The sequence below is a fragment of the Amia ocellicauda genome, chromosome 1 (assembly GCF_036373705.1).
Source record: "Amia ocellicauda isolate fAmiCal2 chromosome 1, fAmiCal2.hap1, whole genome shotgun sequence".
Taxonomy (NCBI): Eukaryota; Metazoa; Chordata; class Actinopteri; order Amiiformes; family Amiidae; genus Amia; species Amia ocellicauda.
This window is the reverse complement of record NC_089850.1, coordinates 13,058,779-13,063,887: the sequence shown is the minus strand read 5'-3', so window position 1 is coordinate 13,063,887 and position 5,109 is coordinate 13,058,779.

The window sequence follows — 5,109 nt, the reverse complement described above, 5'->3', positions numbered from 1 at the left end:
AAGGAAACTTACTGCAGCAGATGAAAGACACATCATGCTGACTTCTCTTCGCAATCGGAAGATGTCCATCAGTGCCATCAGCTCAGAATTGGCAGAAAACAGTGGGACCCTGATACACCATCTACTGTCCGGAGAAGTCTGCTCAGAAGTGGCCTTCATGGAAGACTTGCAGCCAAAAAGCCGTACCTCCGACATGGTAACAAGGCCAAGTGACTCAACTATGCATGAAAACACAGGAACTGGGGTGCAGAAAAATGGCAGCAGGTGCTCTGGACTGATGAGTCAAAATGTGAAATATCTGGCTGTAGCAGAAGGAAGTTTGTTCGCTGAAGGGCTGGATAGCGGTACACGAATGAGTGTCTGCAGGCAACAGTGAGGCATGGTGGAGGTTCCTTGCAAGTAAGGGGCTGCATTTCTGCAAATGGAGTTGGGGATTTGGTCAGAATAAATGGTCTCCTCAATGCTGAGAAGTACAGACGGATACTTATCCATCATGCGATACCATCAGGGAGGCATCTGATTGGCCCCAAATTTATTCTGCAGCATGACGACCCCAAACATACAGCGACAGTCATTAAGAACTATCTTCAGCGTATAGAAGAACAAGGAGTCCTGGAAGTGATGGTATGGCCCCCACAGAGCCCTGATCTCAACATCATCGAGTCTGTCTGGGATTACATGAAGACAGAGAAGCAACTGAGGCTGCCTAAATCCACAGAAGAGCTGTGGTTAGTTCTCCAAGATGTTTGGGCTGACCTACCTGCCGAGTTCCTTCAAAAACTGTGTGCAAGTGTATCTGGAAGAATTGAGGCTGTTTTGAAGGCAAAGGGTGGTCACACCAAATATGAATTTGATGTAGATTTTTCTTCTGTTCACTCACTATGCATTTCGTTAATTGATAAATATAATCTATTAACATGCCTATTTTTCAAAGCATTCTTACTGTACAGCAGTTTTTCACACCTGCCTAAAACTTTTGCACAGTACTGTGTGTATGTGTATATACATATACAGTGAGGGAAAAATAGTATTTGATCCCCTGCTGATTTTGTACGTTTTCCCACTGACAAAGAAATTATCAGTCTATAATTTTAATGGTAGGTGTATTTTAATATGTGTATATGTATAAATATACGTATATATGTGTATATGTATATATATATATATATATATATATATATATATATATATATATATATATATACGTATATATACGTGTGTGTGTGTATATATATATATAAATAAAATAAAAAAATATATATATATATATATATCCACACACACGTATATATACGTATATATATATATATATATATATATATATATATATATATATATATATCATTTGAGGAGTTTGACAAATATCCCAACTGAATAATTCTTCATGCTAGAGTTCTGGTGCTGCAACTGTAAACTCAAGTCAAATCATATTTTTATAAAAATGTCCAGGATCACTGTATTTTCTCAACCTAAATTGGTCTGAAATAGTGTATATATATCACACATCCCTTTTAGTATATACTTATACATAAATACAAGTATATATATATATACATATATATATATATATATATATATATATACACGTGTATATGTATATAGGTATGTATGTGTATATATACACTCACCTAAAGGATTATTAGGAACACCTGTTCAATTTCTCATTAATGCAATTTTCTAATCAACCAATCACATGGCAGTTGCTTCAATGCATTTAGGGGTGTGGTCCTGGTCAAGACAATCTCCTGAACTCCAAACTGAATGTCTGAATGGGAAAGAAAGGTGATTTAAGCAATTTTGAGCGTGGCATGGTTGTTGGTGACAGACGGGCCGGTCTGAGTATTTCACAATCTGCTCAGTTACTGGGATTTTCACGCACAACCATTTTTAGGGTTTACAAAGAATGGTGTGAAAAGGGAAAAACATCCAGTATGCGGCAGTCCTGTGGGCGAAAATGCCTTGTTGATGCTAGAGGTCAGAGGAGAATGGGCCGACTGATTCAAGCTGATAGAAGAGCAACTTTGACTGAAATAACCACTCGTTACAACCGAGGTATGCAGCAAAGCATTTGTGAAGCCACAACACGTACAACCTTGAGGCGGATGGGCTACAACAGCAGAAGACCCCACCGGGTACCACTCATCTCCACTACAAATAGGAAAAAAAGGCTACAATTTGCACAAGCTCACCAAAATTGGACAGTTGAAGACTGGAAAAATGTTGCCTGGTCTGATGAGTCTCAATTTCTGTTGAGACATTCAGATGGTAGAGTCAGAATTTGGTGTAAACAGAATGAGAACATGGATCCATCATGCCTTGTTACCACTGTGCAGGCTGGTGGTGGTGGTGTAATGGTGTGGGGGATGTTTTCTTGGCACACTTTAGGCCCCTTAGTGCCAATTGGGCATCATTTAAATGCCACAGCCTACCTGAGCATTGTTTCTGACAATGTCCATCCCTTTATGACCACCATGTACCCATCCTCTGATGGCTACTTCCAGCAGGATAATGCACCATGTCACAAAGGTCGAATCATTTCAAATTGGTTTCTTGAACATGACAATGAGTTCACTGTACTAAACTGGCCCCCACAGTCACCAGATCTCAACCCAATAGAGCATCTTTGGGATGTGGTGGAACGGGAGCTTCGTGCCCTGGATGTGCATCCCACAAATCTCCATCAACTGCAAGATGCTATCCTATCAATATGGGCCAACATTTCTAAAGAATGCTTTCAGCACCTTGTTGAATCAATGCCACATAGAATTAAGGCAGTTCTGAAGGCGAAAGGGGGTCAAACACAGTATTAGTATGGTGTTCCTAATAATCCTTTAGGTGAGTGTATATATATATATATATATATATATATATATATATATACACATATGTACAGTGAGGGGAAAAAAGTATTTGATCCCCTGCTAATTTTGTACGTTTGCCCACTGACAAAGAAATGATCAGTCTATAATTTTAATGGTAGGTGTATTTTAACAGTGAGAGACAGAATAACAACAAAAAAATCCAGAAAAATGCATTTCAAAAAAGTTATAAATTGATTTGCATATTAATGAGTGAAATAAGTATTTGATCCCCTATCAATCAGCAAGATTTCTGGCTCCCAGGTGTCTTTTATACAGGTAACGAGCTGAGATTAGGAGCACTCTCTTAAAGGGAGTGCTCCTAATCTCAGCTCGTTACCTGTATAAAAGACACCTGTCCACAGAAGCAATCAATCAATCAGATTCCAAACTCTCCACCATGGCCAAGACCAAAGAGCTGTCCAAGGATGTCAGGGACAAGATTGTAGACCTACACAAGGCTGGAATGGGCTACAAGACCATCGCCAAGCAGCTTGGTGAGAAGGTGACAACAGTTGGTGAGATTATTCGCAAATGGAAGAAACACAAAATAACTGTCAGTCTCCCTCGGTCTGGGGCTCCATGCAAGCTCTCACCTCGTGGAGTTTCAATGATCATGAGAACGGTGAGGAATCAGCCCAGAACTACACGGGAGGATCTTGTTAATGATCTCAAGGCAGCTGGGACCATAGTCACCAAGAAAACAATTGGTAACACACTACGCCATGAAGGACTGAAATCCTGCAGCGCCCGCAAGGTCCCCCTGCTCAAGAAAGCACATGTTCAGGCCCGTCTGAAGTTTTCCAACATCTGAATGGTTCAGAGGAGAACTGGGTGAAAGTGTTGTGGTCAGATGAGACCAAAATCGAGCTCTTTGGCATCAACTCAACTCGCCGTGTTTGGAGGAGGAGGAATGACCCCAAGAACACCATCCCCACCGTCAAACATGGAGGTGGAAACATTATGCTTTGGGGGTGTTTTTCTGCTAAGGGGACAGGACAACTGCACCGCATCAAAGGGACGATGGACGGGGCCATGTACCGTCAAATCTTGGGTGAGAACCTCCTTCCCTCAGCCAGGGCATTGAAAATGGGTCGTGGATGGTATTCCAGCATGACAATGACCCAAAACACACAGCCAAGGCATCAAAGGAGTGGCTCAAGAAGAAGCACATTAAGGTCCTGGAGTGGCCTAGCCAGTCTCCAGACCTTAATCCCATAGAAAATCTGTGGAGGGAGCTGAAGGTTCGAGTTGCCAAACGTCAGCCTTGAAACCTTAATGACTTGGAGAGGATCTGCAAAGAGGAGTGGGACAAAATCCCTCCTGAGATGTGTGCAAACCTGGTGGCCAACTACAAGAAACGTCTGACCTCTGTGATTGCCAACAAGGGTTTTTCCACCAAGTACTAAGTCGAAGGGGTCAAATACTTATTTCCCTCATCAACATGCAAATCAATTTATAACTTTTTTGAAATGCATTTTTCTGGATTTTGTTGTTGTTATTCTGTCTCTCACTGTTAAAATACACCTACCATTAAAATTATTGATTGATCATTTCTTTGTCATTGGGCAAATGTACAAAATCAGCAGGGGATCAAATACTTTTTTTCCCTCACTGTATATACATATATACATACACACACACATATATGTGTGTGTATATATATGTATATACATATAAAAACACACACTATATATATATATATTATACACAAATACCTGAGACACACAGCCCTTTTAGTATTCAACACTATTTCAGACCAATTTAGGTTGAGAAAATACAGTGATCCTGGACATTTTTATAATAATATGATTTGACTTGAGTTTACAGTTGCAGCACCAGAACTCTAGCACAAAGAATTATTCAGTTGGGATCTTTGTCAAACTCCTCAAAGGAGCATCTGGTCTGTAGAGATAGAGAAATGTCAGATGTTTCTTGATATCTATAAATGTTTTATCCTCTCTTGCCTTCAAATATATAACTCCACAGTGTGATCTCCTTATTGTTTGTAAAAGTTTCTAGATTGGAAAGAAGTAAAATATTTTGGATTAAGCTTTACCTATTGGTATTTTAAATATGTTTTTATTTCTGTCTTGCATGAAATGATCAGCCCTTTAATGCTTGCTATGATTTAATCCACATGTCAAATTTTCCTTTCAGTTCACTTTACACTTCTCTATTGGAAAATCTTGGACGCCCCCTGCTGCCACAAAGTGTTGTTGTCCACATGAAAGAGTCAGTCATATATTGA